At 48.1% G+C, this 12,133-nt stretch overlaps 1 long non-coding RNA gene across 2 annotated transcripts; it reads left to right on the top strand.

The window, feature by feature from the left end:
• Nucleotides 1–864: 864 nt before the first annotated feature.
• On the top strand, nucleotides 865–3,259 carry LOC142662439 (uncharacterized). Of its 2 annotated transcripts, none has more exons than XR_012850955.1 (3): nucleotides 865–1,502; nucleotides 2,238–2,430; nucleotides 2,713–3,259. It is a non-coding gene; the product is annotated as an uncharacterized LOC142662439 (long non-coding RNA). The 2 variants fall into 2 exon arrangements; XR_012850954.1 differs by having other exon boundaries at nucleotides 865–1,550.
• Nucleotides 3,260–12,133: the final 8,874 nt, after the last annotated feature.

Raw genomic sequence — 12,133 nt, 5'->3', positions numbered from 1 at the left:
GGGCTTTGGAGCTATAATGGGCTCTTCCTGGTGTGTGGCCCCATGGCTCGTAGCATGGCGCGTTAGGGTTTGGTTCAAAAACGTAACGTTACTGGAACTGTTCCCCATCATAGTTGCTATAGAGTTGTGGGGTGAGAAGTTAGCAAATTCATCTATGGTGTTCTGGTCTGATAATGCCAGCGTGGTTCATGCCGTTAACCATTTAACTTCCTCCTCTGCGCCGGTTGTGGTTCTAATTAGACGTTTGGTTTTAAGATGCTTGCAGCACAATATTCACTTTAGGGCCCGTCATATTCCCGGTGTTCAAAATAATGTAGCTGACGCCCTTTCACGTTTTAATTGGCAGGTTCGCTCTGCCCATGGCCAGCTGCCCGGATGCACTGTGGAGGATTCTGGATCTCAGGTGGTCCCACTCGTGAGGTCATCCCTTGCGCCATCTACCTGGGCTACATGCGGTAAGGCGTGGAATGAGTGGCTGGATGTTGTCGGTGTTCGTTCCCTGGGTCCCGATGAAGCTACCCTCCGGTTTTACGTATTGGAATATCTGACTAGGTTATGGAACCGCGGGGCCTCAGGGGTAGTTGCGCAGCGTTGCCTTTCAGGTCTGGCTTTTTTCATTAAATTGCGCGCATGGCCGGATGTCACCAAGTCATTTTTCATTGCGCAAGCATTAAAAGGGTGGAAGAAATCCACGGTTAGATGAGAAGCTAGACGCCCTGTTTCCTTCCCCATCCTCATAAAGTTGTTACAGGTCCTTAAGGACGTTTGTTCTTCCCATTTTGAAATATCCTTGTTTACAGCGGCTTTTGCTTTGGCTTTTTTTGCAGCGTTACGGATTTCGGAAATTGATTGCCATGTCGGCGGCCTGCCCGGGCGGTTTGTTAGCAAATGATGTGGCGTTATCCAGCTCTGGGGTTTGATTCCCCATACGGAAATCCAAGACAGACATATTCGGCAGAGGTTGTTGGGTATCTTTAAGGCCGGTTCCTGGGCCAGCCTGCTCTGTCTGGGCCGTCACGCTTTATACAGATGTTCGTGTGTCAGCTACCAAATTTTTCTCCCATGCCGATGGAAAACCGCTCACTAGGTTCCAGTTCACGGCAATATTTGGGTCAGCCTTAACCTGTGCTGGCTTTCCCCTCAAGGATTTCGGAACACATTCATTCCGCATTGGAGCCGCTACCACGGCCAGCGGTTTCGGCCTATCTGATGAGGATGTTCGGCGTATCGGGCGGTGGCGTTCAGATTGTTTCGCTGGTTATATCCGTCCGGATTTGATTTTGCATTAAGTTTATTTGTTTCCCTCTAGGTTCACGCCCGTGATATGGATCCTCGGGCATTCTTACGTCTTCTGGGTGGAACGGAGAGCGGCAATACGACCAGGAGGTCTCTCGCTGGGCTTACTGGGAGCCAATGTCCATTGGCGGGGTCTGCGAGGCCTGAGATGGCTGGATGTGTTGCCCGAGGTGGTGCCCATAAGCAGGCAACGAGTCGGTCCTACGGTACTGGTGATCCATGTTGGGGGAATTACCTATGTGCTGTTCATTTGGGTGAGCTTATAGCATTAATCCAGTCCGACCTGGAAAGGTTTACTTAGTTTTTCAACTAACTGGTTCTAGTTTGGTCGGAGGTCATTCCCAGGGCAGTGTGGCAAGGCGCCCGTGACGAAGCTGCAATTGAAAGGGGTAGGTGGCTGCTTAAGACCAGGGTGTCCAGGTATGTCAGGGCTGGTGGAGGTGTTGTAATTAGGCAAAGGCAGTTGGAAGGTGATAATCGGTGCCTGCTGCTGCAGGATGGGGTGCACCTCACGGATATCGGATTGGATATCTTTTTATCTGGACTCCAGGATGGTATGGAGGAGGCTTTGTTTAGGTTGACCGGGGGTCGGAGGTGTGTGCAGTTAAGGATGCTCACCCTCCTCGTGGTGGTATTTGCATGGAAAAGGTACGCCTACATTCCCTGCCTCAGGCGGGCTGGCATACAGGTATATTAAAATGTGTCATGGTTTATGGTTATATTGATAACTATGCAAATAATAAATTAAATAAAGCTGTGGCCGACCCTTCGTGTCAACCCACGTTTAAAAGTATATTGGTTGTTGTTCAAGTTATTTTAAATAAAGGTGTCATAATCCAACCTAGCGGCTTAGAAAAGGGTTAGCATGCACACAGTCTAACATTATTATTCATCTCTACAATCATGGGGTTTATAATGTGGATATGTGTTTCTTTTCTTAGAGTCTATCTATAACAATTACCCAAAAAAACTTCACCATCTCCAAGAGGGAGTAGAACCAGGACTCTGGAGTATAAAGAGGACCATCGTGGACGGTGATGTCAGACGGTTTCATCTGACCACACACCCCAATCCACAAATACACAAGATCCAGCCCTAATCTTCCATGTTGGACCTGACAAAAATAAAATAAGGGTGAGGTCAATGTGTTGTATGTCCTAAATCACATGTATATAGATGGCAGGTAGAGAATATCCAATCCAAACACTATTAAAAGGGGATCCCACCATAAATGTGAGGAAATAACCAGTCCACTACCCAATCTCTGCCCACTTGGACCTTGCTCAGACAATGATGACTACTACCACTGGGTTTAGCTGTTATGGTCACTACTGTCTCCATTATCATCTAAAAATGTTTTCGAAATATTAGTAGATTTTTCCTTATAGTTACAGGTTTACTTTCTCTTATTTCCAGTTTTATACAATGAGGTGGAATGGCGCGCCACAGCCAAGCAGATATCACATCCCAAACTGCCGAAGATCTAGAGATGGCGACCAAGTGCCAAGACATCCACCACCTCCAACCTTTCTCCCAAATATCATCTTACAACAAGGAGAAAGAGCTACAAGAACCGTTTATGACCAGCAGACTCTACAGCGAGGTGGAATGGCACGTCATAGCCGAGCAGGAACTTCTCTGGGAACATCCTAAACTGCTTAACCCCAGAGATGGCGACCAAGAGCCAAGATGTCAATCAGCTCCAACCTTTCTCCAAAAAAAAACATCTTACCACGGGGAGAAAGATCTACAAGAACCATTTATGACCAGCGGACTCTACAGCGAGGTGGAATGGCACGTCACAGCCAAGCAGGAACATCTCCCAACTGCAGAGGCTCCAGAAATACAACCAAGTGCCGAGACATCCACCTCCTCCAACCTTTCTCCAAAATATCATCTTACCACAAGGAAAGAGAAGCAGCGGACTGTTTACTATCCTCATGGTCCTTGTTTGTTGGCTTATAAAACGGTTTAGTAAAGTCATTTTCTACCACCTGAAACCTGTTTTTGTCTTCATTACTGTCAATAATAATAATAATAATAATAATAATCCTGAGTCTTCCATAGATCTGTCCTCATGAACCTGGAGGAATAAGTTGTCAATGTTGTCAATGTTTTTGTAGTAAAATTCGGATTTATGAAAAAAATAAATATATTTTTTACACTATAAGACGTACATTTTATCAATAAAAAAATCTTGCTACAAAATGTATACACTTGATAGTCCGGACTCAGGGGAGCCTGGCGGCCCCTTATTAACCCCTCTGCTTCCTGTCAGCGGCCAGACACACCACTAGAGCCTGTGAAGGATGGTAAACTATTAGACCACCAAGGGGGAGGGAATTTACCTTTTCCTTACCCAAGACCACCAGGGAATCAAATACTGACCCCTCTATGTAATACACGGATGCGCTGGTTCCACCAGAGACGCTCTTTATAGGTGAGGGTATTAATGGGTGAGGGTCCTGAATGAGGAACTCCCCTCTAATAAATCACAATACCTTAAATGCGTTTTTATGATTGTGTTATATAAACTGGACGTCCCCCATAACTGTATCTTACAACCAGAGCCAGTGAATCACGTACAATCCCATCTATACCTTTCCACTCCACGCTGCTGACCTTTATACATTGCTGCCCCCAGTGGCTGTGACTGGTTTATGAAGCTTTATCTATATCTCCACATTGTAGGTATAAGGACCTTACACTTTGCACCTTTCTTCATCACCCAAGGTCATCATAGAGGCAGACCACGCAGTTGGTATGGGGCCCATGCAGCTGTTATTGAGCCCATGGGAAGTGCGGGACCAGCTCAGATTATCCATTCTTATCCGGCTTCCCCTCTTTTTATTGTATATTGGGTGCCAATCGTGAGCTTTTTGCATTGTTTTTATAAAAATGATGATTTACTTCATTTCTCATGTACTGGCCCTTTAAATGACATCTGATTCTTTGTGTTGAGCGCCCCTAGATCACATACACAACGCCTCGTCCTGCTGATCCAGAACATTTTTACTCACAGCTGACACTTTGGGAGCAAAGACATTAGAGGGGAAATAAAGAGAACGCAGGACATTTGTGGGCATCAGTAATCTGCTGTAAAATCCTCTCACTCGTTATGTTCCGGACGTTTTTCTTGTTCTTACCCTGGAGATGTGTTAAAATACGAGGTGCAGGTTCAACAGTCCGTACTTAATATTACAGAGGCTATAAATACTGCGAGATCACATGGACCAGGGTTATAATGGAGGCCGCCAGATGTCCTCCATGAATTCTGATGTGGGGGGCACAAATTCTGTAATTCTAAAGACCTGCACCAGTCCTAATATTCTGTGGGATTACGTTATTATATGATTATTATGAGCGGAGTGCGTAATATCTCTGTGACTAAGGCTCTGTTCACATTTGCGGCTCTGTTCACATTGCGGCTCTGTTCACATTTGCGGCCCTGTTCGGATACCAGACTATTAGACGTGTTTATCCAACCAGGGAATTGTGACGTCCGGTTATTACTATGTACTGTGTATGGCGACTGCGGGGGCTAATAAGGGGCGTATGGGTATGATTTTAACCTTCACTAGATGTGTTTAGTGGCCGCTTATCTCCCCTCCATGATGCTTATTAGGGGACAGTCGTTCCATATTTGACTCTTAAAATATTTTATAATGGGAATATATTGAGAATAAATAATAATTGACCAGGGAGCTTTCTGCCACGATCCTATACGTGACCAGTGAATATATTGGGCCCATGCTGGGTCATCAATGTCAGAATTTCATGGGATAGGTCGGGAGGTTCTGGCTCATCTCCCCCAACAACAAATTTCAGTATTGGACACGGGCACTAGTGGTAGGCACAGCCCACTGCCACCCACCTGCCAGTCTCCATAGCAGTGACACGGCCTCACTGACTATAATGTATAGAGACCAGAATACACAAGGCAATTATAAGGATTTTCTCCAATTACTGAACATACAAAATGCAGGGAAAATTGGGCAAAGTGTCAATTGCAGAAATTTGTTAAAGGAACATTCCAGACAAAACCGATACACAGTGTTATTCCGAGCACAGGACCTGAGAGGGCGGAGCATGACAGAGGGATTCAAATAACACCAAAGAGAGAATTCCAGGCCGTGCACAGTTTGTCTTCAAGACCTTGTTCACACCACGTACGTGTCGCAAATCTCCGGAGATTTTCCTAGTCTATAGGCTGGACATACCCCACATAGCCTAACATGTTAGAAGTTACTGGTGTATGTGGACACATATTAAGACCTCATTCACACGGCCATGCCCGTAATCACTGCCCATGATTACGGGCATGGCCGGCCACCGACGGCTCCGGTCAGCCACCCGCATTTTCTGCCCGTGCTCCCATACAAAGTATGGAAGCTCAGTCCATAAAAAGGAAAAGATAGGACATGTCTTTTGCGGCGGCTTTCTACATCCCGGACACCTTCCCATAAATATATGGGAAGGTGTCCGTGGCCAATAGAAATGACTAGGTCTGTAATTGCGGACTGCAATTACGTCTCGCAATTAATGACAAATTTTTACCGTCGTGTGCATGGGGCCTTACAAAAATTTGAATCCCAAATTGTAGGATATTTCAGCACCACCCCATTCCACCTGGGAACACCATAAAACAACTCGAAACGCGCTCTTTTAATAGGAATCAGCACACACTCCACTAATATATTGATTATGAGATATAGTGATACTGTTCTCTAATGTAACATTACAGCAGACGGGCCCCCACCAGGATGTTACCAGATGATGCAGCGTTACACCAGCATGTCGCCATCTGACAGCCAAGATCAGAAAATGAAGGGAAATGATCACCTTAAGATCCGATGTTTTTTACATGTGAACCTAAAGACAAGGAATATTGAATTCTATTCAAATATTATTTAAGAAAGGATACATGAAACTACTAAGGTCACGGCCATTACGCAGGACGCCAGTCTGAAATGGCTGATGACTCTTCGGCTTTCGGGCACTTTGTAGAGGAGCATAATATGGACTGCCAAAGGTTATAAAGGCTGCCAAACCCGAATGCAATGAAAGCGCAAATCCGGAGAGTCATTGGATAACAGTAGGTCTAGAAAACAGGTTATAGCAAACAGGTTATAGCAAATCTTATGGAACTAATTTACCCTCAGAACTTCCTTAAAAATCCTAAATAACGTGTTCTGATATAATAACCCCAGAGACATAATGGATATAGAGGGGGGTCTCCTGCTTGGCATTCCTCTCTATTAGATAGAGCAGAAAGCCACTAACAGAAAATGGCGTCTGCTCTGGGGGGGACTGAGGACACACATCTTTGATGGCGCTGAATCACATAGGGAGAGTGCCAGGGAATGCAGGGAAGAGGAGTAGGTGGTTCAATAAGTGAAAAAATGCCCAGGAGCGTGATTGGGTCAAGTTGGCTGGATGACCTGTTGAGACAGAAAGATGGTGAAGCTGTTGCAACGGCCCCTGGACCTGCGGCTGGAGAGACGAGAGGTAGGCCGCAGCGAATTACCTGCCCTCCCGTTATATAAAGCCCAAGTCCCCTTCCCAGGGCTGTCCGCTCAGCAGGGGCTGCTCTCCCCGTCAGCGTGGGGAGGCACACAGGTCGGGCCCGGCCTGTCTCGCCTTCTACATCCTCTGGGGAGGTGGTTCCTCCTTCCCCTATCCCTCTCAGTGTGTCCAGCATCCCTCCCCAGGCTGTACACCTCCCCCTACTCACACGGGCAACGGCTGGAGTGTAGTGCCGCCGGTTGTTGTCAGCCGCTACCTGCCTGCTGTGCTCCAATGGGGGTGGGGCGGCTCCGGAGGATATGCCCGCCATGGTGGCCTACCACGAGGCCTGCGCAGCGGAGATGGGCCGCGCAGGTGCATATAGTGCGGCTTACACCACTGATCTAGTGACCCGTGTCGCTGCACCTCCGCTTCTGCTGGGATCAGGTGAGGAGACAGGGGCAGCGGTGACTGTGTTAGGAGATGTTGGGGGAAGGAGGTGTGGCGGAACGGAAGTGGTGTTCTGGCACCAAGTGTTCTTAAATGTAGCCCGGTGATCGGCCCCGGCATCGTCCCTTTATTCCCCTCTATTTCCCTACCTGGACTCTCCCATTATTCCCTTCTATCTCCGCTCATAGAATTTCCCCTTTTGGACTGTTCTGTGCGCAGGAGGCGTGGCTGGTGTTGCATGACAGTTGGTAGAAAAAAGCAGTTGGAGGTTGGAATCAGCCATTTACAGACGGGGTATGCAGGGTCCAGAGTAAAGAAAGAAAGCAGAGTATTTACCATCAACCAATAGACTTTATCACAGCGAGTGGTATGTGTACTGTGCCCCTCTGTGTCTCCCTCAAATAAATACGCTGTTTTAACTGTTAAACTATTTTCTGCGTCCGCCTGGATTATTTCACCCACAACGACGATACCAAATACCCGGTATCATCCCATTTGGTGGCAGCGGTGGGATAATAATACAGCCCGTACAACGGGGAAGCGGCAGGGGACAAGTAATCCTGGTAATAAATCCAGTGCTTCGCGGCCAGATAGTAAATAATAGCAGAGGGAGTGCACACGGGATACGACGCCTGCTTTGACCCCAGATATGTCTTTTGACAGCCAACATGTTCCAGTGGACCCCAGCAGCCCCTACCTCAAAAACACAAAGAGGACACTGCAGGAGCTTTGCCACGTTCGAGGGATCCAGTTTGAGTCGACTGAGGTAAAGACCGTGCTGGCAAGCAAGCTCATTGTGTGGGACAGAGCACACCATGAGTTAAGTGACGAAGAAGATGACAAGAAAGAGGGGAACGGCCCCTGCGACCGATCTGACAGTAGGGGGTCCCTACACAGAACCCCCTCCTCGGCCACCGCCACTCTCATAGGTGAGATGCTAGCCGCCCTGGGCCCTTATTGTACCGAGAACGAGAGAGCCTGCGTAATGGAGTCGGTGTTCCGGATCCCTGTGCGAATCTCTATCCTGAGTGCCTCAGCGCCCCAGACACCCAGCGGCTACGGAGGGCCACACCTGCGGTTCAGCGACATGCTCACCTTTAACGAGGCCACCACGGACATTGACACGCACCTCCATGTATTTGAGTCTATCATGGAGGTGCATACCAATCCGACCTCGGAATGGGCAAAGTATGCGGGCCCCAGCCTAACGGGCAAAGCCTTGGAAGTTTATCGGGCGCTAAGTGTGGAGGACTGCCATGATTATTCCCACCTGAAGGAGGCCCTGCTCCAGCACTTCGCCATCACCCCAGAGACCTACCAAATCAAGTTCCAGACCATGGGGCGCCCGGCCCACAGCACCCTTCCATAGTTTGCTACCCAGCTACTGCAGAGCTGCACTAAGAGGCTATGGGGAAAATAGGCGAACAGCGCAGAAGCTATTGAGAGTCTCTTCATCCTGGAGCAGCTCCTCCTGAAGATGAACCCCGAGATTCGTGAATGGGTCACTGACCGGAGCCCAGACACCCCAACGCAAGCAGCTACCCTGGCGGACGAGTTCGTGGCCAACCGGCCCAGATGGAGAGGTACCAGCCGTCCTGACCCTTGACCTACTCAGCATTCTCCGCCCTGTCCCGAGGGGCCATCTCTACTGCCACTGAGTCCCTCGTTCCAGCCCGAGCCAGCCGTAGTCCCTCCAAGGGGATGGGACCTTCCGGAGATCCGCCGCAACCAAGCTGGGCACATGAAACGCAACTGCCCGCGGAAAAGAGCCCCGCTCCCAGGGCCATGCCAGGCCCCACACTATGTTGCTCACCTCCAAGAGATGGATGATTCCCTTTGTGAGCACAACTACCTCTTAGATGCACCTGAGGTGGAGGAAGCCTTCCATGTTGCAGGCCATGTGGATCAAGATACCCTGGCCAATATGCTAAGCCATTTCCAGCTAATTGTGGTGGGTCATCAGGTCATCCAGGGGCTCAGGGATTTGGGTACCTCCCTCACCCTTGTGCGCCCTGATTTAGTTCCATTATCCCAGATCCTGAGAGATCGACGTGTCAATGTCATCCTGGCCCGTGGCTAGTAGATCCACATCTCCCTGGCCCGAGTGTTCATGGACTGGGGTGCCAGCCAGGGAATGGTCATCGTGGCCTGATGGAAGGCCTCACCACTGCAGTCCTCTTGGGGAATGATTTGGAGAACGGCCTCTCTAGCCAATTCGTGGCTTCAGTTACCCGCAGCCAAGCTCCGGTCTCAGCAATCCCGCTCCCAGAACCACCGGTGGTAAGTGAACCAACCTCTGACATTGCAAACACCACAGATGAGACTGACTGTTAGGTAGACTTGGGGGAGATGGATAGAGCAGAGTTCCGGACTGCCCACGCGACTGACCCCTCCTTAGCCCCAGCCCATAGCGCTGCAGATCAAACCCCTGTAGGATTATTATATAGCATAAAACCCATGACCTCACCTGAGGCCCCATGAACCGCCACTAAGCAACTGATGGTGCCCTTGCGCTACCGTTCCCACTTGCTCTCCCTAGCCCATGATATCCCAGCAGCAGGCCACGCCAGTAATCAGAAAACCGGAACCTGGCTCCAGCGAAACACCTTTTGGCCAGGGATGACACAGGACGTACGGCGGTACCGAGCCTCATGCCTCGTATGTCAACGGTTAGGTAGAGTGCCTTGCAGAGTTCCGCTCCAGTCCAGGCCCATTATCGTGGAACCCTTCCAGCGGGTAGCCATAGACCTGATAGGGCTGCTACCCAACCCCAGCCGTAGTGGGAAGCGCTACATATTAACGCTGGTAGATTTCACTACTCTCATCCCTGAATGCGGAGCACGTCGCCCAAGGCCTGGTGGACATATTCAGTAGGGTAGGGTTCCCGCAGGAGGTGCTGACCGACCAAGGCTCCCAATTCCAAGGGGAACTGATGCAGTCCCTTTGGAATCGGTTCAGGGTACGTCCACTAAGGACTACCACCTATCACGCCCAAACGATCGGACTGTGCGAAAGGTTCAATGGAACCCTCAAGCAATTGCTGCTCCGGTATGTCCACGCGGAGGGGAAGGAGTGCAAACGCTCTCTTCAGCAGCTTCTCTTCGCTTATAGAGAGGTGTCTACCGGGTCCTCCCTTTCGAGTTGATATATACGCGAGGAAGGTCCGAGGGCCCTTGGACTTAGTCCGGGAAGGTTGGGAGGGATCTTTCTCAAGCCCGGAGGCCCCAGTAGTAGAATATGTGCACAACCTGCAGAAACCCCTGGCCTGGCTTGATTTGGCCCATGAGAATTTACGTGTCGCTCAGGGACGCCAGAGGCGAGGTTACGACCAGCGAACTAGGCTAGAAGTGGAAATGAAGGTATTAGTTCTGGTGCCCGGAAAGCATAAGAAGCTGCAAGCCAACTGGGCAGAACCCTTCACAGTAGTTGGACGGCATGGGGAAACTAACTACTCAGTAGTCCTAGTCAAAGAAAGGACCAGGATACGCATGTATCATATTAACAGATTAAAAGCCATCCCAACACATGATGACCATCCAATTGCCAGGAGGATCTTTTGAATCAAGGTCTGACGATCCCCAAAGGCTTCAGCATGGAGCATGATGAATTTATAATGTAGAAACGTCAAACCCAGAGCTGAAAAGGAGAAAATTAGCCAAATAAATCCTGTACCACGTGTAAAACAACCTAATAACATCTATGAAGCGCGGACCAAGCACTAAACCCAACAAGAAGCCTTCAATAACGGACGGGAACATTTATCTGCATCGTCTAATCCGGACAATTATTATCAATTGAAATTAACAAAACTTTATTTATTTTTTTAGAGAAATCTGATTAGTACTGCAGGCTGAGATGGGGGCAGGGTGCGACTGATGCCAAGTCTGAGTCACGTCTGACAGTCTGGTTGCTAGGGATACACTACCTAACTACCACAGTCTTGTCCAGCAATGAGTCCCTAGCAACCAGCCTGCGTCTCTCACTGACTCACAAAAGTAGGTTTGACCCCAGAGTAATATAATCAGATATAAGACCTTTTTATAATAATCCGCCATCCCCCAGAAGTAAGAGCATATTATAATCACTTCCGTGATATTTATTTACAGGCAATGGCCATTCCTATGAATCCTATTCTAAACAGGATATTTTCGGGAAAGAAATTTCTCGTTTCACTATAAAACAAAAAATGAAAACGCTCAATGTTAAATAATATTAATGAAATTATCAGAATTGTTTTATCTTAATAATCAGCAGTCTGATAATAATCTATAGGACTGGGGGGGATGCGTTTCTCTGTCCTCTTGCAGTCCCTCTGGATAATGGAAGCCATTTTGTTAATTAGATATTTCCTTCTTATTTAAGTAATTACCTTATACATTCCCAAACTATAAAATAAGATTCATATAATTCTCCATCTTACCTGATGTACATCAGTGAGGGGGGGGGGGATTGCTGCTGATAACAGTCAGTGTGTAACTACCAGAGAGCCAGGCCACACACCAAAAGGCCAAGAGGATGGAGAAGAATCCCAATTCATTGATTTCCATAATAGTGAAAAGTCGCCATTTTAGCGTATTTTTTCACAGAGGTCAATGTAAGGTTATCTGTTATACCGTGCTAATAAAAATATTTACGTCAGTGATTGTTAGCCATAAAATGAATTACCTCAGGCACTTACATGCGATCTAATACACAGAAGAAAGCTGCTTTAACCCCTTCAGGACGCAGCCTGATTTGGCCATGAAAACGAAGCCGATATCTGCTTGGCTGTGGCACGCCATTCCACCTCATTGTATAAAACTGGAAACAGGAGAAAGTAAACCTGTAACTATATGGACAAATCTACTAATATTTAAAAAATATTTTTAGATGATAATGGAGA

The sequence above is a fragment of the Rhinoderma darwinii genome, chromosome 10, assembly GCF_050947455.1.
Source record: "Rhinoderma darwinii isolate aRhiDar2 chromosome 10, aRhiDar2.hap1, whole genome shotgun sequence".
NCBI classification, from domain to species: domain Eukaryota; kingdom Metazoa; phylum Chordata; class Amphibia; order Anura; family Rhinodermatidae; genus Rhinoderma; species Rhinoderma darwinii.
The sequence above is the reverse complement of the archived record's forward strand: the minus strand, read 5'-3'. Positions and strand labels throughout refer to the sequence as shown.